The sequence below is a fragment of the Oryctolagus cuniculus genome, chromosome 5 (genome assembly GCF_051225735.1).
Source record: "Oryctolagus cuniculus isolate XC-2025 breed Fujian yellow rabbit chromosome 5, ASM5122573v1, whole genome shotgun sequence".
Taxonomy (NCBI): domain Eukaryota; kingdom Metazoa; phylum Chordata; class Mammalia; order Lagomorpha; family Leporidae; genus Oryctolagus; species Oryctolagus cuniculus.
In genome coordinates, this window is record NC_142871.1 from 115992453 (window position 1) to 116016796 (window position 24344).

Below are 24344 nucleotides of genomic sequence, written 5' to 3' on the forward strand. Positions count from 1 at the left end.
ATTGATTGAACTCTGTAATTAACACACAATTATTCTTAGGTGTTTAAATTTTAACTGAAAAGTGATCCCTGTTAAATAAAAGAGTGGGAATAAGAGAGGGAGGAGATGTACAATTTGGGACATGCTCAATCGGACTTGCCCCAAATGGTGGAGTTAGAATCGTGCCAGGGGATTCCAATACAATCCCATCAAGGTGGCATGTACCAATGCCATCTCACTAGTCAAAGTGATCAATTTCAGTTCACAATTGATCACACTGATAGGTCTAAGAGTCAAAGGGATCACATAAACAAGACTAGTGTCTGCTAATACTAGCTGATAGAATCAAAAAGGGAGAGAACGATCCATCATGGAAAGCGGGATTCACAGCAGACTCATAGAATGGCAGATGTCCTAAACAGCACTCTGGCCTCAGAATCAGCCCTTTCGGATGTGGCTGAAGAGCCCACGAGAGTATTTTAGGCATGGAAAGCCAAGACACTCTGGCAAAAAAAAAAAAAAAAAAAAAGAAGACCTAAATGAAAGATCTCTGTGAGTGAGATCCCAGTGGAAAGAACGGGATCATCAAAGAAGGAGGTACCGTTCTCTGAAGGGAGGAGAGAACTTTCACTTTGACTATGACCCTGTCAGAATAAGATCGAAGTTGGCAAACCCAAAAGGCTTCCATAGCCTTGGCAACTCTTGACGAGAGCCTAGGGAGATTACTGACGCCATAAACAAGAATGTCAAATTGTTAAGTCAACAACAGGAGTCACTGTGTACTTACTTCTCATGTGGGATCTGTCCTTAATGTGTTGTCCAATGTGAAGTAATGCTATAACTAGTACTGAAACAGTATTTTACACTTTGTGTTTCTGTGTGGGTGCAAACTGATGAAATCTTTACTTAATATATACTGAATTGATCTTCTGTATATAAAGATAATTGAAAATGAATCTTGATGTGAATGGAATGGGAGAGGGAGCGGGAGATGGGAGGGGTGCAAGTGGGAGGGAAATTATGAGGCGGGGGAGCCAATGTAATCCATAAACTGTACTTTGGAAATTTATATTTACTAAATAAAAAAATATATTACATACATGTGAATGCTGAGCTAGCCTCAAGGCCTAGTCCCAGAAATACCACTGACCTGTATGACTTAATAGGATCACTGTGGAATGTCCCATTGGAAAAGGTAAAGTAATTGCTCAACAAGTCTTTGCTCTTTTGTTATTCTGAAATGATACTCTATCTGAAAATACTTAAGCAGGTATATCTCAGCATTGTAAGGGAAATGATCCCTAATAGTTCCTATGAATATTTAGTGTACTCAGCAAACTTCTACTAAGGCACATTTACATGGTCAGTAGTGACCAAAATATTCCATGTATTGATTGTCCTGTTCAGTGTTCATTTTACTATACGTAAGCACTGTATTATACAAGTATTAGGTAATATAGTATCATAAAGTACTGATTACAATCATCTAATCTTATTCTAGCTCTTCGAGGACTGCTATGGCGGAGCTCAGCAGGTAATCAGACAATAACTACAAGGCACTGCTTCTCAAACTTTATTGGGCACACACTTCATGGGGTGAGAATGGAAGTTGTGAAAATACACATTCTGATTTAGCAGGCCTGGAGCTGGGGCAGGATTCTGCATTTCTCCCAAGATTTCAGGTGCTACAGATGCAGATTGCTGGACTACACTTTTGAGTAGCAAAGTCCTACAGCTTCTTCCAAAAATGAAATTTTCATAATCCTCTGTGAACAAGGTATCTGTGAAATGAACATGATAGCTTACTACTCTTAGTCACTTAGCAGGAAACATGAATCTCAGGATATACAAAGTTTGAATCCACTAAGTCAGAGGAATTCCATGTGATTTAGAAATTCAGTCAGCTTGCCAAGAGCAAAATGAAGAACATAATTCAGATGCGGATGGAAACTTCTGAAGTCCAGAAGCCTTTGCTCTGACATGCACTCTGAATAGGGCTGTCCCCATGCCAAGATTGTACTAAAAGGTGAGCACGCCCAACCTGGAGAAAACATGTGTCTCCAAGAAACCCTTGAACTCTTCCTCAAGAGGAGCCAGGCAACTCTGGAAGACCCAGTTAATAACTTGGGCATATTACTTGAAAAGAATATTTAGGCCCCATAAACACATTAGACATTAACTGGAAAATAAACCATAAAAGTAGTAAAACAAAGTGAAGAACTCCATAACCATCAGGGACAAAAAGGAATTCAGAAAGTGAACAATTTACACAAAGGTTATTACACTAGCTAAGAGTCTCCTTGTTTCTAGAATCTTTTTATCCCTGATTTGTGTTTTCTCCATAGTCCAGGCAATCTTCTCCAAACAGAACTTTTTACAACCCTGTTGTAAAATCATCTAAAACTCACTGTAAAAATACAAATACTGACTCTTTTTAGTGCACCAACCTGTGAGTATTTACAAAGGCTTACCCATATATTTACTAGAACCACAACCAGGATAATGGGCAGTTCCATGATCTCCAAAATTCTCCCCTGTCCCCTTGTAGCCATGGCTATCTTTCTCCCCTCCCCCTAACCTGACACTGTTCCTGTTTTGAATGGAATCTCTGGTGTGTCTTTTCAGTCCACCGTCCACCACCCCTCCCTCATGCAATGCTTCTGAGATGCATCAGTTTTGTAGTGTTGTGGTTTCATCAGGAGTTTGTTCCTTATCAAAACTGCACCCCCACATCTGTGTTTTCATGGATTTTGTAATTTATCAGAATATTAATAAATATACTTTAAAAAGCTATGTGAAAATTCACTATATTATTTTAAGTGTAAAGACTTTATTTATAGCAAAACACTTTATTATAATTTTACTTTCCTGGTTTTAATGGAAGCAAATTCATCTATGTTTTCAAAATCTAGGGCTGGCGCCGCGGCTCACTAGGCTAATCCTCCGCCTAGCGGCGCCGGCACACCGGGTTCTAGTCCCGGTCGGGGCGCCAGAATCTGTCCCGGTTGCCCCTCTTCCAGGCCAACCCTCTGCTGTGGCCAGGGAGTGCAGTGGAGGATGGCCCAGGTGCTTGGGCCCTGCACCCCATGGGAGACCAGGAAAAGCACCTGGCTCCTGGCTCCTGCCATCGGATCAGCGCGGTGCGCCGGCCGCAGCGCGCCAGCTGCGGCGGCCATTGGAGGGTGAACCAACAGCAAAAGGAAGACCTTTCTCTCTGTCTCTCTCTCTCTCACTGTCCACTCTGCCTGTCAAAAAAAAAAAAAAAAAATCTACTCCTTGGTTTATCTCATTTTCTTTTGTGTGATACCACCATGATTGCCATTTCCAAAAAAATTCTCAAAACCACTTCCAAATTTGGAAAAGATTGTGCTAACCAAAATACATGAATCCATTCTTAAAAATCCAACCACAATACTAATTTTTATATTATAAATTACTTATAATGCATATTTCTTGAAGTATTTTAGGTGAAATTTCTATAGGATTTAAATTGTCTGAATATTTAAGAGCCAGGTCACTGACTGCTTTTTATAAATTAAATGTAATCATAGATAAGTACTCTTTTTCTGATTAAAAATTCACCTCTGAAGGTGTACTCTTATCAGTCCATTTGTGCATTACTTAACAAAATGCCTGAGGCTGAGTAACTTATAGAGAGGATTGTTTAACTCAGTTTTGGAGGTTGATAGTCCAAACAGCATAGCTCCAGCTCTGGCCAGGGCTCCCTCGTCGCATCACAGCATGGAGGTGGACTTCATGGCAGGATGTGTGCGAGAGCACACACTGTGAGACAGGCTGGAAGAGAGTGATTCAGAGCTTAGACCTGTCTTTTAAAACAACCCTCTTAGGAGAACTAATGAAGAATGAACCCAGAAGAGCTATGTTAATTCCTTCTGAAGGTATCACCCTCATTGGCCTAATTATATCCATTATGCCCCATCTCAAAGGTTTCACTTCCCCTTACATCTTATTCCTTTTTCACATATTTATAAACTCTAGAAATATATTCATATCTCTCAATAAAGTTTGATATTCAAATATTCCTTCAAAGTAATTAATTTTTATCCTTTGTTATAAGCAGAGTAATAAGCCTTCTAAGAAGCATACAACTTCATATATATTAGTGGTTTTTAGATATAGAAATTAATGCTTTCCACTGTTTTAAAGTATTGTCCCATAAAGTTTCATAGAAGTATATAATATATTGCACCAAGATTTTCTCAATTGTAGCATAACATTTTTATTTTTTAAAGATTTACTTATTTGAAAAGCAGAATGACAGAGGGAGAGATGGTGGGGGGTGATCTTCCATTCTTCCATCCACTGGTTCACTCCCAAAATGGCCACAACAGCCAGATCTAGGCTAGGCCAAAACCAGGAGCCAAGAACTCCAGCCCTGTCTTCCACATGGGTGGCAGGTCCCTAAATGCTTGGGCCATCTTCTTTCCCAAGCACATTAGCAGGAAACTGAATTAGAAGCAGAGCAGCCCGGACTCAAACCAGTGCTGTGATATGGGATGCTGGCATTGCAAGGTGAGGCTTAACCTGCTGTGCCACCACACTGGCTCCAATATATCTTTTGATATTTGAGAAATATCTTATTTTATGTATTATTGCATTTGGTCCAGATGTTTATTTTTAATTTGTCATGATTTTAAAAAGCATTGCTGTAATATTAGTTGTCTTACTTGGTGATTTGGCACCCCTAAAATTTGTACCTGATTAGAATATCTTACTTGCCTCACCTTCATCCTGGGCCTGTGATATAATGTGGATGTACCACTGTTGTTTTATCCAAATGAAGGTGAGTTTGGGGTTGTTTCAAGTTTGGGGCACTTATGAATACAGTTGCTATAAACACATTTGTGTAGAATATTTTTAAAGATTTATTTATTTGCACAAAAATGAGGGAGATCTTCCCCTGTTCTTACTCCTTGCACTTTTTGCAATCAGGGCTTCCAAGAAGAGCAGTATTTCTTTAAAAGAGATGACGCTGACCAAAAAGGTTTTGTCTAGGATCTAAAGAATTGGTGTGCATGAGCAAAGTGTTTCTAAATAACTTCTGCCAGGAAAGTGAAACTTCTTTTGTCCTAGGGTAGTCACATGAGTGGCTTTTTAGTTAAGCTCAGGATAAAAAGAAAGCTTTTGTCCGGGGATTAGGATGGAACCCAAACTTCTGTGTCTCAGTCAAGGCTACCACTCCCCGAAATTCTTGTTTTATAAAACTGAATACCAGGGAAACAATGGATCAATTTGCATGAGTCCAGGATCCTCTAAGAGGCAAGAAACTGAGTTTTAATGAACCCCAGCTCCCTGATATGTGGACATAGGGAATTATCAAGGCAGACTAGGATGGCTCTGAAATTATATTGACTCTAGGTATAAAGTGGTGAGCTGGATCTACACCAGAAGCCCTAGAGCGGATGGGAAAGGGCTGCATTCAACACGTACCCAGCTGTTACTGGAAGCACCGCAGGCCTATTCACCAGGACACTGGGCTCGTGATCCAAGCAATAGAGGCAGAGGACATGGCTGTGAAAGGCAGGGAAGCCCCACCATGGAGGACCTTTATCAAGGCCCAGAACTGACACAGAGGATTCTCCTCCCACCTCAATGAACTGAGCAGTACCAGAAGTTGGACCCATCAACATCATCTGTGAGTTGCAGAGGCCTCACTCCTGTAACAGCACCCACACAGTGGGGTTGGGGCAGGGGGAATGGCACCAGCTGATCTGTCACCTGTGCAAGTCAGACTTCAGAAGTCCCATGGTTTCGGAGTTTTTATTTAAACAAGTCATAGAAAGAACTAGAAAAGAGATCTTCCTGCTACTCTGGCAATTGAGATTCTCAAAAGTTTCCATAAACTCAATATAAAAATATAAATGAATACTCCCTAAACCTAACTTTATGGAGTGGGTAATTCCAGTTATATAGAGAGCATATCCCTTATCCAAGATAATCTTTGAAGCAATATCTGAGATATAATTTAATGGATAAAGGCATAGATTTGAAGCCAGACAGTCTGAAACCAAGTTTGAGTGGCAATCCCAGAAAACACCAGAAATGAATAAAGAAAGAAAATGAGAAAGGGAAGGGAGCTGAGGAAGGGTGTGCGATCAAGTCAGCTTCTCTGGGGAGCAGCTAGAGGGTAATCCTGCTAAGGAACTGTCAGAGTAACCTTGGGAGTGTCCCAGACAAGGGCGAGGAAGCTGAGCTGTTGGATCCCCCAGCACTCTGTCCTCTACTGCTTCCGGGTTGCTCCAGGAGCATTCCCTGTCTGTTACTATAGCTTTCCACACATGCTCCTGAGCACGTTCTCAGGACCAGAACAAAGCCCTCAAGCAGAGAATCCCAGGTATGCGCTGCAAGCAGGTGGGAGCCTATGCAGAGGCTGCCAAGAGGACATAACTGTGGGCCACTAATCTCATCAGCCACTCCCTGAGGAATCTAGAAACACACTCAGAAGTACTGCCGCATTCTACCTTCATCACAAGCCTGAATATGGGTTTTTTAAAAAGATTTATTTTTATTTATTTGAAAGACAGAGTTACAGAGAGAGGTAGAGACAGAGGGAGAGGTCTTCCATCTGCTGATTCACTCCCCAGATGGCCGCAATGGCTGGAGCTATGCCGATCCAAAGCCAGGAGCTTCTTCCGGGTCTCCCATGCAGGTGCAGGGACCCAAAGACTTGGGCCATCTTCCACTGCTTTCCCAGGCCATGACAGAGAGCTGGATCAGAAGAGGAGCATCCGGGACTAGAACCGGCACCCATATGGGATGCCGGTACTTCAGGCCAGGGCGTTAACCCACTGTGCCACAGCACAGACCCCGAAAGATGGATTATTATCATCCCCATTTCACAAGCAACAAAACTGAAGATGTAAGACACTAAATGACTTGGCCACAATTAATTGGCACAGAAAGAACTTGAACTCATATTTTCTGCTTTAAACATCACCTTCCCTCCCCTCAACTATAACAAGTCATTTTATAAATTGAGCCTAAAAGGATAGAAAAATATTTGCCAACGATAATCGCTGTGCCACCTGTAGGTCTGGGGGTATGAGAACCGTAGAAGAAATCATGCTTAGACAGCCAGCAAAAACATGGAGCAGTTTGGTTCCCATTAGAAAAAGAAGAGTGGGAAGAATCACTATCTTCCTAAATTTGTACATATGAAATACATGAAGTTTGTATTCCTTAAATAAATTTTTAAAAAGAAGCAGCAGCTATTTACGGTCCAGGCTAGTATTGTAAGTAAGTTAAATGATTCCAGAGGTAAGAAGGTATTAGAAGTCATGGAAGGGAAGGCTGGCAAGATAGAAGGAGACAAAAGGGGCACACACAAAGCCTTGTGCAATGCTTTGATTTATGGCTTTGTTACTCTCCCCCTATCTTCATTCCAGCCATTCTGGCCTCCTTGACTACTCCAGCTACCCTGACTATGGCCTTTGCACTAGAACGGTCTTTCTTCAGATGTCCACCTGGCTGAATCCTTTACATTCTTCAATGCTTTGCTTAAATCTTTCCTTCCCAAGAAACCTAATTTCCACAACCACTTGATTTGTATCATATCTTGACCACGTGCCTAATCTCACACTCCTGATCCTTTGCTCTTTATTTTTCTTAACTCTTATCACCTCTGACTTCCTATATAGTCACTTCCTGTGCATGTTATATGCCTCCCTTTGTTCAAATGTAAGCTCCAAGCACTGGTGTTGTGGCATAGGAGGTAAAGCCACCACCTGGACACCAGCATCTTATAAGGGCACTGGTTTGAGATCTAACTGCTCCACTTCTGATCCAGCTCCCTGCTAATGTGTCTGGGAAAGCATTAGAAGATGGTCCATGTCCTTGGGCCCTCACACCCACATGGGAGACCCAGACTCTTAGCTTCAGCCTGGCCCTGTCCTGTCTGTTATGGCCGTTTGGGGAGTGAACCAGCAGATAGAAGATCTCTCCATCTCTAACTTGAACTTTCAAATAAATAAAATAAATCTTTAATTTAAAAAAAAAATGTAAGCTTCAATAAGGCAGACAATTTTGTTATATCCACAGATGTATCACAAGTACTTAGAGTAGGACCTGCCTAGTGGTAATTGCTTAATGAACATATGTTGAAAAATGTCAGGCACTCGTGAGAATGTTCCAACATGGGAACCACTCCACACAGCAGACTCATAGAATGATAAACACCCTAAACAGCACTCTGAACTCAGAATCAGCCCTTATGGCATTCCAGTCTGGCTGAAAAGCCCATGAGAGCATTTCAGGCATGGAAAGCCAAGACTCTGTGGCAGAAAAAAAAAAAAAAAATCCTACATGAAGAATTTCTGTGAGACCTTGTCTAAATACTGATGGATTCAAAAAGCTTGCATAGCCTTGGCAGCTCGTGACAGGAGCCTCGGGTGATCACTGACAACATAAATAAAAGTGTTAATTGTTAAATTAACAATAGGAGTCACTGTGCACTAACTCCCCATGCAGTATATCTGTCCTTAATGAGATGTACTATGAGAATTAACTGTAAATCTTGTTCTCAAACAGTTCTTTACATTTTGTATGTGAGTGGAGTACAAATTGTTGAAATCTTTACTAATAAGGTTGATCTTCTGTATATAAACTTCATTTAAAACAAATCTTAACAAAGAATGGGATGGGAGAGGGAGGAGGAGGTAGGATAGGAGTGGGGGGTGGGAGGGCAGGTATGGGGAGAAGAATCACTATATTCCTAAAATTGTACTTATGAAATTTGTACTCATTAAATAAATGATTTTTTAAAAATCAGGCACTCCTAAGCCCCCCAAAGAGTAATCAATGTGTTATTCTATACCTTCACCTCTGCCTGTGGTGCCAGCATCCCACATGGGCACCAGTTTGAGTTCCAGCTGTTCCACTTCTGATCTTGCTCCCTACTAATGGCCTGAGATAGCAGTGGAGGATGACCCAAGTGCTTGAGCCTCTGCACCCACAGTGGAGACCCAGAAGAAGCCCCTGGCTCTTGGCCTTGGGTTGGAGGAGCTACAGCCATTGCAGCCATCTGGGGAGTGAACCAGCAGATGGAAGACCTCTATGTCTCTCCCCCTCAAATAAATAAGTAAATCTTTAAAAAAAATAGGCATTTTCTTCTCAATTTACCTTAATAATTGTGTTTTATTGGTAGTGATTATTTAAATGACTTTATTTTTTAATGCATTTTAAAGTCAGAGAGAGAAGGAGAGAAAGAGACATCTTCTATCCCTCTCCAAAATGCCCACAATAACCCAGTCTGGGCCAGGCTGAAGCCAAGAACCTTATACTCCATTCTGGTCTCCCACATGGATGGCAGTCACCCAAGTGTTTGAGCCATTACCTGTTGCTTACCAGAGTGTGCATTTCCAGGAAGTTAGATAAAAGCAGAGTGGGACTTGAACCCCAGAACTCAGAGAGGGTACTGACATCCCAGGTGGTGACTTAACCGCTGTGTCAAACACCTGCCCCCTCTATCTACTTTTGTTTTTCCCCAAAGAAACCATTTAATGGGTACAGATTTCATAAATACTCTATTTACTTTTATTTCTCTTTTTTTTTTTTTTTTTTTTTTGACAGGCAGAGTGGACAGTGAGAGAGAGAGACAGAGAGAGAAAGGTCTTCCTTTGCCGTTGGTTCACCCTCCAATGGCCGCCGCTGCAGCCGGCGCACCGCGCTGATCCGATGGCAGGAGCCAGGAGCCAGGTGCTTTTCCTGGTATCCCATGGGGTGCAGGGCCCAAGCACCTGGGCCATCCTCCACTGCACTCCCTGGCCATAGCAGAGAGCTGGCCTGGAAGAGGGGCAACCGGGACAGAATCCGGCGCCCCGACCGGGACTAGAACCCGGTGTGCCGGCGCCGCAAGGTGGAGGATTAGCCTATTGAGCCACAGCGCCGGCCCTCTATTTACTTTTAAATATAAGTGTTTTGTTTGCCCTATGAAGAAGATGGTTTATCTAGTAACTACTCTTAGTTCTCTTTTTAGACATATTAGATGCCATAAACCTTATTTTGCCCTTGGTCCCTGCCCCCCGCTGCCAAAACCTTTTATTTAAAGATTACAAACTTTATGCATTTCATAAGTACAACTTTAGGAACAAAGTGATTTTTCCCACTGTACCCACCACCTTCCCATCCTTCTTCTTCCTCCTTCTCCTAGTCCCATTCTTATTTTTTACTAAGATCTATTTTCAATTGCTATCCACATATGATTAGCTCTATACTAAGTAAATTCAACAAATAGTATAAAAAAAAACTTCCTCAACAGTCAAGACAAGGGCTGTTCAAAGTCATTGCATCTCAAAGTGTCAATGTCACTTCTATAGATTACCTTTTAGGTGTTGTATTAGCACAGATCATAGAGAACATATGGTATTTTTCCTTTTGGGACTGGCTTATTTCACCAAGTATGATGTTTTCCAGTTTCATCCATTTTGTTGCAAATGACAGGATTTCATTTTTTCCCATTGTGTAGTATTCCATGGTGTACATATATAATAATTTCTTTATCCAGTCTTCAGTTAATGGACATTGGGGTTGATTCCATATCTTAGCTATTGTGAATTGAGCTGCACTTTGGTTCTTTTTGTTAAACAGAAGGTAGGATCTGCTACATGGTCAGCATTAGGTCTGGACACTATCCTTATATGGTCAGTGTTTGTATATCAACAGTATTTGAAAACATTTGCTCTAGTTCCAACAGTCAATGTTAACAGTCAAAGTTAAGCAATAAATATCCAAATGCCAGGGAAAGGACAGAGCTATGGACTAAAGAGTAACAGAACTCTACTATGGAGTGAAATCACTAGAAAAAAAGAAGCATTTAAATAATTCTTTTTTTAAAAAAATATTTATTTTATTTACTTGAAAGAGTTATAGAGAGAGGTAGAGACAGAGAGAGAGGTCTTCAACCTGCTGTTTCACTCCCCAGATGGCCCCAACAGCTGGAGCTGCGCCGATCTGAAGCCAGGAGCTTCTTCCGGGTCTCCCACATGGGTGCAGGGGCCCAATGACTTGGGCCATCTTGCACTGCTATCCCAGGCCATAGTAGAGAGCCGGATCAGAAGAGGAGCATCCGGGACTAGAACCGGCACCCACAAGGGATGCTGGCGCTTCAGACCAGGGCGTTAACTCACTGCGCACAGCGCCACCCCCAGCATTTAAATAATTCGAACATGTAAGTTGAGAACTAAAAATTGTACCTAAACTCATAGAACAACATGTAACATTCCAATACACCCTGGTGAGTGTTGTAGTTTTAATAAATAATTTTATTTGAATAATAAATAACTAGTTCAGTTTCTCAAAACCTAAAGTCATCAACAACTAAATATGTAGAAACACATAGAAAATATACAATACAAAAATTCCTCAGTAACACTCACTTTCTAACCCAAAAGTAATCATCTGGGGGCATGTGTTATAGCACAGCAGGTTAAGTTGCTGCTAGTGATACCAGTATCTTTTTTTTTTTTTTTTAATATTTATTTGAGTCAGAGTTAAAGAGACAGAGAGAGAGAGAAAGATCTTCCATCCACTGGATCACTCCCCTCAATGGCCTCAACAGCTGGGGCTGGGCCAGGCCAAAGCCAGAAGCTTCCTCCAGGTCTCCCACATGGGTAGCCAGGGCCCAAGCACTTGGGCCATCTTCCACTGCTTTTCTCATGCCATTAGCAGGGAGCTGGATCAGAAGTGGAGCAGCCAGGACTTAAACCAGTGCCCTACATGGGATGCCTGTGTATCAGCCTTACCTGCTATACCACAACCCAGCCCAACATCAGCATTCTATATCAGTCTACTAGTTTGAATCCTGGATGCATTGCTTTATGTGTTTGGGAAATAGCTGAAGATGGTTCAAGTACTTGGGCCTCTGCCACCAGGATAGAGACCCAGATGGAATTTTAGACTCCTGCTTCAATCTGACCCAGCCCTAGATGTTGCAGTCATCTGGAGTCTGAACCAGCAGATGGAAGATCTCTCTTTCCCTCACTCTGTCACTCTGCCTTTAAAAATTAAAAAAAAAAAAAGTAGCAATCTAATGTAGAGAGTACAGAAGCTGAGTGAACTCCACAGCACACCGAGAACTCATTGGAAGAACTGTGTCAGTCACAGTGAAAATGTGGGCAGATGGCACAGCTAATGAGAGGCCATCATGGTTTGTTCTTGAACTCAAATCAAGGACAGAACAGTTCCTCACCATTCATCCATCATCTACCCCAACATATTGGGTGCCCACTAAAGGGACAGAATAGTCAGCTTAAAGTCATTGAAAAAGTAAACAGAAAGAAGCAGTTTCTGGTAAAATGAGTTCCCAGTAAAGGAGAAAAATGAGTCAGGGCAAGTTTCACTGAAATGGGTTAGCACTGAAAATCATTGGCTTGTTTGCAACGCCTAGAACCAAGAGAATGAAGGAAAGAGCACATCAATATTTCTGTGGCATTCTTGCTTAGTCATGGCTATTCATCTAAAGAGCCTTTACAATTATGTATTTATTTTAATCAAATTACTCCTTTTTGGCAAAGTTATAAATACATCATTGGCAGAATGAAAGAGATGGCTCTCTTTTTGAAAAATATTCTGTTTTCTTGTCTATTCCATGAAGCAATTAAGATTCCTACATCAGTCTGAATTGCAACAATACTGAAAAGGTCGGGGTGGGGGGGAAGCCATTGTAATCCATAAACTGTACTTTGGAAATTTATATTTACTAAATAAAAGTAAAAAAAATATAGTACAAAAAAAAGGTCAAGAAACTATTCCATTAATTAAATGCCAGTTTCATAGGTGGGGAAGATTGTGTTTAAAAACTCATTCAATATCACCCACTGACAACTCTGACAATTTTTTAAACCTTTTTTGTTCTACTTGGTTTAGAAAACCTTATGGGAATTTCTGTACATCTGAATATTATGGAAATTCATCACATACTAAACTCGTTAGAATGACTCAATCTGACACTCTAGTCAATTCATCAAGCTCCTTGTGGACACATGAGAGAAATCAAAGTGGCAACTACAGTGCAGCATTTGATTAAAAGTCTAAGTTAATAATGCAAGAAAGTTAGTATATAGTATTTGAGCTGGTTAACGTATGCTAAGAACTGTATTAGGTGATTTTTTGTCACAGAATCTAAAAGCAGGTAAGTAAACTATTAAAAGGTTTCACCTAAGACCATTCTTCTTTAAACTATCTCAAAATTCTGGGGATCTGGTCATATTACTACATTTGAAATGGATGAATGAGCAAACTCATTGAGGATTTGCAATAAAAATTAAAAGCCTTGTTGTGACTGTTGAAATCTTTACTTAATGTATGCTAAACTGATCTTCTGTATATAAAGAGAATCGAAAATGAATCTTGATGTGAATGGAAGGGGAGAGGGAGTGGGAAAGGGGAGGGTTGCAGGTGGGAGGGATGTTATGGGGGGAAGCCATTGTAATCCATAAGCTGTACTTTGGAAATTTATATTCATTAAATAAAAGTTAAAAAAAATTTTAAAAAGCCTTGTTGTGATGAGCTCTACTGCCCTCACTGCATGACCAGGTCCTTCTCAGCCCGACCTCACTGCACTGCAGCAGGCACTAGACCCTCTGGTGAGGGAAGGAGAGAGAAGTTTCCTTAGAGCTGATACTCCCAAACGCAGTCTCTCAATCTCAGTGCCCTGGCCATATGGAGCCTGAAAATCGTTTGCTATAGGAGGCAAAGTGTCCTGTGCACTATAAGTAGCCCAGCGGCATCTCAGGCCTCTTTATTTGATCTGTAAATCACATTTTATTGGAAGCCCAGTGAGGACTGTGATGATAGATACTTCACATGCTATTGTACTTCAGTACCTAACAAAGCACCTATCACCAGGAAGACACTCAGTTAAAATTGGCCAGGCAAGAATATGTCCAGGGGGCCAGCACTGTGGCATAGCAGGTAAAGCTGCTGCCTGCAGTGCTGTCATCCCACATGGGCATTGACTCAAGTCCTGGTTGCTCCACTTCCCATCTAGCTCCCTGCTAATGCACCTGGGAAACAGTGGAAGATGGCCCAAGTGCTTTGACCCCTGTGCCCACATGGGAAACCTGGAAGAAGCTCCTGGCTCCTGGTTGTGGCCATTTGGGGAGTGAACTAGTAAATGGAAGTCCTTTCTCTTTCTGCAAGTCACGTTTCAACTTTGTGTGTGTGTGTGTGTGTTTATTTATTTATATGCACATAGTCTAGGGGCAGGTATTGTTGCACAGCAGATTAAGCTGCTACTTGGGACCCAAGCACCCCATATCAGACTATTGGTCCATGTCCCAGCCTCAACTTTTTTTTTTTTTTTCACAGACAGAGTGGACAGTGAGAGAGAGAGACAGAGAGAAAGGTCTTCCTTTTGCCGTTGGTTCACCCTCCAATGGCCGCCACAGCCGGCGCACTGCGGCTGGCGCACCGCGCTGATCCGATGGCAGAAGCCAGGTACTTCTCCTGGTCTCCCATGGGGTGCAGGGCCCAAATACTTGGGCCATCCTCCACTGCACTCCCTGGCCACAGCAGAGAGCTGGCCTGGAAGCTGGCCACCGGGACAGAATCCGGTGCCCCGACCGGGACTAGAACCCGGTGTGCCGGCACCGCAAGGCGGAGGATTAGCCTATTGAGCAGCGGCGCTGGCCCCCAGCCTCAACTTCTGATGTGGCTTTCTGCTGATGTGTATGCTGGGAGGCAGCATATGATGGCTCAAGTGCTCAGGTTCCTGCCACCCACGTGGGAGTCTCAGAAGGAGTCCTGATCTCCTAGTTTTAGCTTGAGCCAGCCTGGCTATAACAGATACTTAGAGAGTAAACCAGCAGATGGAAGATCTCTCACTTTCTGTCCTTCTCTGTCACTCTGCCTTACAAATAAATCAGTAGGTTTTTTTTTTAAAGGTTATATTTAACATTTCAAAGGATTGTGAATTTAGAAATGCTTTATATCCAAGGTCTTTAGATTTTTTATTTTATTTTTTTGCATGTAGCACTTGTTGAATGGATATAAAACTAAGCAGTTTTTGTCCTTTGGATTCACAGTTACCTGGATCCAAAGCCCAGTTCTGCCCACCAGCCTAAGTTAGTCATTAAAGTTCATTGATCTACCTTTGTCTGCTCTATAAAACAGATATAATAACACCTTCTTTAAACAGAGACGTGGAAAGGAGTAGCATTGTTATTTATAAGGTGTTTGTCACCTAGTAATTGTTCAATAGATGACACATGTCATGACATTTTTCTTAAGAGTGAAAATAGCTTAGTTTGTCAACCAAACCATACTCAGCTGTTGGCATACAGTCTCCATTTGGGAACCTCAGTTACAACAGCCAAGCCAAAGCTATTCTAAACCTTACAAGTAGAGTCTATGGTGAATCTTCCTGTTCCTAGCCTGGTACGTAATATGCCCCCAACTAAGCGTTGAACCCAACAGATGGCAATCTGTCTCGAACCCTAGCCATCTTTGTTTCAATATAATTTGGTGTTTGTCTAAATTCTCTGAATTATATTCTATTTGCCTACCAGGACAAACTTTCTGCTTAGATCTATCCATGTTACTAGGGCTCAAACATTCTCCTGGTTATTTCTAGCCCCTACTCTATGCTAATACCCATAGTAAATCTCACAACACAGACCAACTCAAACCACAGTGACAAAAATAAGATCAAGGGGCTGGAATTGTGGCACAGTAGGCTAAGCCTCTGCCTGCAGTGCTGGCATCCCATATGGGCACCAGTTCAAGTCCCAGTTGCTCCTCTTCTGATCCAGCTCTCTTCTTATGGCTTGGGAAAGCATTGGAAGATGGCCCGAGTACTCAGGCCCCTGTACCCACATGGGAGACCCAGAGGAAGCTCCTGGCCCCTGGCTTCAGATCTGCCCAGCTCAGCCCATTGTGGCTATTTGAGGAGTGAACCAGCAAATGGAAGACGTTTCTCTCTCTCTCTCTCTCTTTCTCTCTCTCTCTGTAACTCTACTTCTCAAACAAATAAATCCTTTAAAAAGTAATAAAATACGGGCTGGCACTGTGCAACCGTGGGTTAAAGCCCTGGTCTGCAGTGCCGGCATACCATATGGGCACTGGTTCAAGTCCCGGCTGCTCCACTTCCCATCTAGCTCCCTGCTATTGTGTTGGGAAAGCAGCAGAGGATGGCCCAAGTCAGGGAGACCCAGAAGAAGCTCCTGGCTCCTGCCTTCAGATCGGCCCAGCTCCGGCCTTTGCAGCCATCTGGGGAGTAAACCAGCTGAGAGAAGACCTCTCTTTTTGTCTCTCTCTCTACCTCTCTCTGTAAGTCTTTCAAATAAATAAATCTTTTTTAAAAATAATAAAATAAACTACCTAGAAACTCCATACTGCCTCTATCCATCAATCTAACCAAATGCTGGTTCACTCAACTGATCCGAGGTGGAATTCCCCTGAGTAGGATACTGAGCATCGAGGCACAATCCAAGCTGAAACAGACTTGAGGAAAAGGAAAGTGAATTATTTGGAGAAAAAAGAAAGGATAAAGTAAATAGTTATAAATTGCTATGTCCCAGTTCCCATTCATCCATTCTATCTTTTCATCTCTTCTCTTGCCCGTTCCAAAGGTCCTGGCCAGTAGACATCAAAACATACACCCACAGCCATGTAAATAGTTAAATGTAGCTGTAAGTATTCCCACACCTCTGAAAAATCCAGTTCACATCCAAGATTGAGGTCAACAACCTCAGATTTTCCTGACTTAGTGAATCTGGCACAGTGTTTCAGCAAACCATTCCTTGTATTTAATTTCACCAAGTGGTGCTCACATAACTTAGTAAAAATTTAAACCCTTTTCTGATTGAGTAATGTGCTAATGCTGGTAAAAAAGAGCCTGTTGACACATCTGGCTCATGTGGTGTCTTAGTCCACTTGTAGTGCCAAAACTGAACTTCACAAACTGGATAATGTATAAAGAACAGATTTGTTTCTTATCATTCTGGAGGCTGAGGATTCCAAGGTCAAGTGCTCTGCATCTGGTAAGGGCCTTCTTACTGTGTCACTCCATGGTGGGAGGCAGAAGGGCATGTATGCACAAAAGAGGGGAGGTGGGGGAGGAAGAGAGAGAAGGAAGGGAAGGGAAAGGAACTGAACTACTCCCTTTATCGGGAACCATTTCTAGTTAATCGATCAACTTCAGTGGTAACAGCATTAATCACCTCTTACAGGTCCCACCTCTCAACTCGTGATTAAGTGTACTCAGTGGACTTCCTTAGACAAAAATTTAGATTATATTGTTCTACCCCTGGTCCACACAATTTATGTCCTTCTCACATGTAAAACACATTCATTCTGTCCTAATAGCCCCAAAGCCTGACCTCATTCTAGCACCAGCTAATGAGTCCAAAGTCTCAACTACATCAGATATGAGACTGAAGGCGTGATTCATCCAAAAGCAAATTCCTCTCAGCTGAGAGCCTGTGAAATTTGTAAGCTATGTGCTTGCAAAATACAATGGTAGGACAGACAACAAAATAAACATTCCCATTCCAGGAGAGAAAAATAAGCAAGAAGAAAAGGGTAACTGCTCCTAAGTAATTCCAAAACCCAAAAAGAAAAGCAATGTAAGTTCTCAAAGCTGGAGAATGATCGCCTGGGACTCCATGTGCCACCTCCCAGATAAACTGAAGGGATTGGGTCCTGAAGCCTCAGGCAGCCCTGCCCCATAGCTTTGTTGGACTCATGTAGCAATTTTCACAGATTTTTGGAGTTTTGCACCTGCAGTTCTTCCAGGCTAGCACGGTACACTGGCAGCTCTATGGTTCTGGGGTCTTCACGGTTCCACTAAGCATTGCCCTACTGAGGATTCTGTGTGGTGGTTCCAACCCCATATTTCAACTCAGATTGCCCAGTAGGGGCTCTCTTTGATGGTTCTGCCTCTATAAAAACGTCTCTGCCCTGTCCCTAGGCTGTCTGCAAAATCCACTGATATCTAGGTAGAAGAAACTGTGACCCCATAATGCTTACATGGTGTGCAACTGTAGATTCAGCACTACGTGGACACTACCAAGGCTTACAGCTTGTGCCCTCGGCTATCACATGAGCCATACCTGGGCCCTCTTGAGCCACAATTGGGACAGACATAGGGCATTATGAGAATTTCAGAAACAGAGTTCCTAGGAAGTTCAGGACAGCCAACACTGATGCCTCTCTGGAAATCTTGACTCAAAGATTTCTCAAATGCCTTTGGGGTCATTCTCTCATTGTCATAGAACCTGGCCTCCTTTTAGCAAAAGGCCATGTGACAGGAGAAAAAAGAAAGGATAAAGTAAATAGTTATAAATTGCTATGTCCCAGTTCCCATTCATCCATTCTATCTTTTCATCTCTTCTCTTGCCCGTTCCAAAGGTCCTGGCCAGTAGACATCAAAACCCACATACACCCACAGCCATGTAAATAGTTAAATGTAGCTGTAAGTATTCCCACACCTCTGAAAAATCCAGTTACGGGGCATTCTTTAAAGCAGATATTGGCAAAATTTTTCTAACAAGGACAAATAGTAAATATTTTAGTCCTACAAGTTATATAGTCTCTTTCACAACCACTCATTCATTCACAGAGTAGCATGAAAGTATCCATAGACAACATGTAAATGATAACCACAGTTGTGTAACTATGAAACTTTATTTAGACCCTAGGGTAACCAAATGCTAGAACTGGCAGACAAGAACATAAAAATACTCATTATAATTACGTTTAATGTGTTAATAAAAAATAAGTATAATAAATAGATGGGAAATCTGAACATATAAATGAAGGGGCAGGTGTTGTGGTTCAGTTGACTAAGCCACTGTTTGGGATACCTGCATTCTGTACAGGAGTGTCTGAATAAGCCCTGGCTACTCCAAATCTGATGCAGCTCCTTGCTAATGTGCCTGGGAAGCAGCAGATGATGGCTCAAGTAGCTGACTCACTGGCACTCATGTCAGAGATCCAGATGGAGGTCCTGGCTCCTGGCTTTTGCCTGGCTCAGCTCTGCTGGCATTTGAAGTGCCAACAAGTAGGGAGAAGACCACTCTTCTTTCTCTCCATCACTCTGCCTTTCAAATAAATCAATCTTTTTAATGGAAATTGTTTTTCATTTAGTTATTTTACTTCATTAATTTATTCGCTTTTTATTTGGTTATTTATTCTGAGGGAGAGACAAACACAGACAGCTCCCATGTGCTGATTCACTCCACAAATGCCCACAATGGCAGGAGCTGAGCTGCATCAAAGCTGGGAAACTTTTTTTAAATAACCAGGTGGAAACTCTTTAACTGAAAATAATATTACCTGAAATAAAACATGCATTGATAGATGTCATAGTAGACTAGGGATTGCACAAGAAAAGTCAATAAGCTTGAAGACAAATCCAAAGAACCCACTTGCTATAGTTGTAAGAATACTATTCCTCGGCGCCGTGGCTCAATAGGCTAATCCTCCGCCTGCGGTGCTGGCACCCCGGGTTCTAGTCCTGGTTGGGGCACCGGATTCTGTCCTGGTTGCCCCTCTTCTAGGCCAGCTCTCTGCTGTGGCTTGGGAGTGCAGTGGAGGATGGCCCAGGTCCTTGGTCCCTGCACCTGCATGGGAGACCAGGTGGAAGCACCTGACTCCTGGCTTCGGATCGGCACAGCGCAGTGCGCCGGCTGTAGCAGCCACTTGGGGGGGTGAACCAACAGAAAAAGGAAGACCTTTCTCTCTGCCTCTCTCTATCTAACTCTGCCTGTCAAAAAAAGGAAAGGAGAGGAGAGGAGAGGAGAGGAGAGGAGAGGAGAGGAGAGGAGAGGAGAGGAGAGGAGAAGAGAGGAGAGGAAAGGAAACTATTCCTGATGAAACTGGGTGCAGGTAGATAATGTACTGCTTAGTGGAATGCTTATTGCTCAGGAAAGCCCATACCTAGGGACATTCCAAACTGCTAAGACAATGCAATGCAAGAGCCTTTCTGCATGCACCCCCCCACACACACGCCTTATCAGGGGCCAGGTGGCTCTCTGCACCTCCCCCAACAAACAGCTTAAGAAGGGACCCTGCTGCTGCTCAGATGGAATGAAGCCTAGTTTCCTACCCCCTGTCCTCTGTCCAGGCAGGCTCAATCCCCACCCTGTCTTTACCCCCCACCCCCCTTCTGTCCTCCCTAAAATATAATCTTCTCTACTTTAACTAGCCATTTCTTCTCCTTCTCTGAACCCTAATGTCCTAAAATCTAACAGTAGCCATGTGTTGACATACAATCCCCAATGAGATGATATGAAGAAGTGAGGCTTGTGGGAGGTGATTAGGTCATGAATGCAGAGCCTTCGTGCATGAGATTAATGCACGGTTTTGGGGTTTTTTTTCCCCAGAATGCGCAGCAGGACTTTATTGCCATCTCTACAGCTACTGGCTTTTGAGATCATGCATAGTTTTTATTATTTTATTTGCATGCATTTCATAAATACAACTTTAGGAACATAGTAATTCTTTCCTCCATACCCACCCTCCTACCCACCCTCCTCTTCCCTCTGCTGTTCCCAGTCTTGTTTTTTACTAACATCTATTTTTGTTTAACCTTATACACAGAAGATTAACTCTTTTCTAGGTAGAGAGTTCAGCACTTTGTATGAAGAAGAAAAAAAAAAAACTAAAAACAAGAAAAGTTTGAAAAAAAAAAACAACAAAAGCTGTTCCTCAATAGTCCAGACAAGGGCTGTTAAGTCATTACATCTCAATGGTAATTTTGCTTTTTCTTTTTTCAGAAAATTATCTTTAAAGATGAACCCAAGAATGATACATCTTTTGCTAGCACTTAGACATAACTATAATTTATGTGACATAAGAATATCCTCCAATTACTACACTAAAATGAAGTAATTCTTTGAGAGCAAGTTTTACTTTTAAGTCTCTTAATACAACACTTTGAGTACTGAGGTTCTGCATGGGAAGTTACTGCACAGTGACTCCTATTGTTTATTTAACAATTAACATTCTTAGTATGACTTCAATGATCACCCAAGGCTCTTGACAAGAGCTTCCTAGGCTCCAGAAGCCTTTTGGATCCACAAATTTCTTCAGTATTTTGACAAGGCCATAGGCAAAGTGGAAGTTCTCTCCTCCCTTCAGAGGAAAGAACATCCTTCTTTAGTAGCTGCTTCTTTCCACTGGGGTCTCACTCGCAGAGGTCCTTCACGTAGAACATTTTTGGCCATAGTGTCTTGGCTTTCCATGCCTGAAATGTACCCCTAGGCCTTTCAGCCAAACCAGAATGCCTTAAGGTTGATTCTGAGGTCAGAGTGCTATTTAAGGCAATTGTCCTTCTATGAGTCTGCTGTATGGACTGCTTCCCATGTTGAAGCATTCACTCCTTTTTAATTCTGTCTATTATTATTATTACCAAATACTCAGTGCTATTTATATGATCATTTTAACACTTGATCCTATTTATGCTATCACTAACACTTAACCCTATCCACATGATCTCTTTAACACTTAGAATGCTGTTTTTACCACCCAGCTTAGGGGGATTTGGGGTCCCATGGCATGTTATTAAGCTGTACCCTTAGAAGTAAGTCCAGACTCTCGAAAGGCTTGAGGAAGAGGCCTTTCTCCCCTCTGTCCTATGAGAATGCAACCAGGAGGCCCCTTCTGTAAGGAACAGAGACCCCACCAGACCCTGAATCTGCAGGCACCTTAATCTTGAACTTCTCTGCCTTGAGAACTAGAAACAGTATGTTTCTGATGTTTATTAACTAACCAGCATAAAGCATTTTGTTACAGCACAGTAGCTTGAAGGGAATAAAAGATTATTGAACCTGAGGAACAAGAGGAAAATAATGTCACTGGATAGAGCCTTGGTGACTTATGACAATACCAAAGGGTCTAACATGTGTGTAATAGGAGCATCAGACAAGGAGAAAGAAAGCAGAGCAAGAAAAAAAAGTGAAGGAAAAGATGCCTTTCCCTTGCTCTGTTCTCACTGCCATGCATCCTGGCACAGGCTGCCTCATCTGGAGGAAGTGGCTCACTTTTTGCATTCATAAACAAGTGCTGGTTTTTACCTACCAAGTGCTGCCTACTGGGATAGAATCTTAAATCTAATGTTCAAAAACCTAAATAATTCAGGATTTTGAAATTAAAACAATTGCTGAGAATGACCAAGTGATATTGTGAGGGATCATACAGGCCAATAGGCAGTTGGGTTGGTCCCCCTAAGAGGGTGCAAAATGCTTGCAACCCCAAAAGTTATCTTTAGCAAGATCAAGGTGTCCAATCCCAATGCATGCTTTTCCCCAAAAGTTGCCTTCAGCAGAACAAAAGTGCCCATCCCACTCTTCTGAGTTTCTGGTTTTATCATAGGAATAGAAAGAAGTTACCTATCTCAGACAGGGCAAATAAGGTTACGGATCAGGTGTTTTCATGGCTTTTGTCCCTGCCTTGTAAATGATTGTTAGCTGGTTAATATTTTTTTCCATAATTGTGCTTAAAAACCCTACTATCATCAGCCCGCTCCCCACCTCCTATCCTGGCCACTTTAGCAGGAGGTCTCGGACTTAAATAAATCTTTTCTCTCTGCCTTGTCTGTGTGGAAATTCTTCTGTGTGAGGCAAAGAACCAAGGTAACCCTTTTCTCTGCTTCTGTTTCACCCATCATAACAGTACACTATGAGAATTAGAGTTTATTCTCCATAAAAATGTACAAGAGACACTACAGAAGCTGAGTATATCACACTTTCATATCATCTCTGACTTCTCTCCCTAATAGTCTTAGTGGGGAGGACTAGTCAAGGTCCAGTTAGGCCTCTGAATAGGATTCATGATATGTGTCCTGCACTTAATCACTTAGGTATCTGCTTCATGTTCTGGGAACCTTAGGAATGATTTCAGGGAGTTAGCTCTGCTTATCAGCTTGTTCACATGCATTCTTTTAAGACTGAGTTTATCAGCTGATTAGGATGAACGGCTTTGTCCATTATCAGTTGCAAAATCCTAGTCATGGCTATGAATTGCTGAGCTCTGTCATTGAATCTGTGGGAGCTGGAGTCACAGTGTCCTTTCTGCAGATCATCATTTTGCATGCTGTGACTAAGTGTGTGTGTCGTTTAAAGCATATTTGTTAGGAGTCACTTCCTACTTGGAGGGAAAGCCGGAAAGAAATTCTCTGTTGACACATTAAACATTCTTTTCCTCCTCTTGCTTCCCGGCCTCCTGCCAACAGTTGCTTTGGAGTGGGGACAAAACTGTTTCCTCATCCAAGGCTGTAGGAGTTGCCACAGATTGTCCAAAGTGCTGTAGACAGTAACAGCTGAGACCAGAGCTAGGATCTAGGTTTTTCTAATTATTCATAAAATACTCTTTCAACTGCTTCTTGACTATAGGTATTGATCAGTGAGGAAGTTCATTGCAATTCCAATTTTGCAAGAGTTTTACAAGATTATTTTTGAGGGGCAGGCACTTTGGCAATGTTACGGGTGAAATGGCAGCAGAGAAAGGTTACTTGGCTCTATGTCTCACATGGAAGAATTTCCACACAGACAAGACAGAAAAAAAAAAGCAAGATTTATTTAAGTGAGAAGGCTCCTGCCAGAAAAGCCAGGAGGGGGGCTCCAAAAGAGGCAAAACCCAAGAGGCAAATGATTGTAGGGTTTTTAAACAGTTTGGGGGGAGAAGGCCTGACACTCAACTAATAATCAGTTACAAGGTGTGGACAAAACCCATCAAAAGGGGCTGGTGCTGTGGCACAGTGGGTTAAAGCCCTGGCCTTAAGTGGCGGCATCCCATATGGGCACTGGTTCTAGTCCAGGCAGCTCCTCTTCTGATCCAGCTCTCTGCTATGGACTGGGAAGGCAGTGGAGGGATGACCCAAGTTCTTGGGCCCCTGCACCTGCATGGGAGATCCAGAGGAAGCTCTTGTCTCCTGGCTTCAGTTTGGCACAGCTCTAGCCATTGCGGCCATCTGGGGAGTGAACCAGCTGATGGAAGATGTCTCTCTATGTCTCTACCTCTCTAACTCTTTTGAATAAATAAAATAAATCTTAATAAAAAAAAAAACACTATCAAAAGGCCTGATTTGTAATTTTATTTGCCCTGTGCAGCTTGCTCTTGGTAAATCAAAAGAGCCATCAGAAGGGTAGGATAGGTAACTTGCTTTTACAGTAAACTGGGAGCTCAGAAGGGTGCAATCACCACTCTCTTGCTATTCTCATGAGTGGGATGGGTGCTTTTGTTTTGTTAAAGGCAGCTTTTGAGGAGAAATATGCATTAGGATTTGGCACCCTGATCTTGCCGAAGATAATTTTTAGGGGAAGCAAGCATTTTGTACCCTCTTAGAGAGACTCCCCTTTCCTCACTTTCCACCAGTACCAACCTAACAGCCTATTAACCCATCCGAC

General features: G+C 42.3%; 1 long non-coding RNA gene across 1 annotated transcript in view; it reads right to left on the minus strand.

Moving 5' to 3' along the window:
• Positions 1 to 1539: 1539 nt before the first annotated feature.
• The window catches only part of LOC149126621 (uncharacterized), a 62311-nt gene continuing 39506 nt past the window's right edge, over positions 1540 to 24344 (minus strand). Inside the window, exon 2 of the long non-coding RNA XR_016233986.1 lies at positions 1540 to 3774. This is a non-coding gene — a long non-coding RNA (uncharacterized LOC149126621). The remainder of the gene's footprint in view (positions 3775 to 24344) is intronic.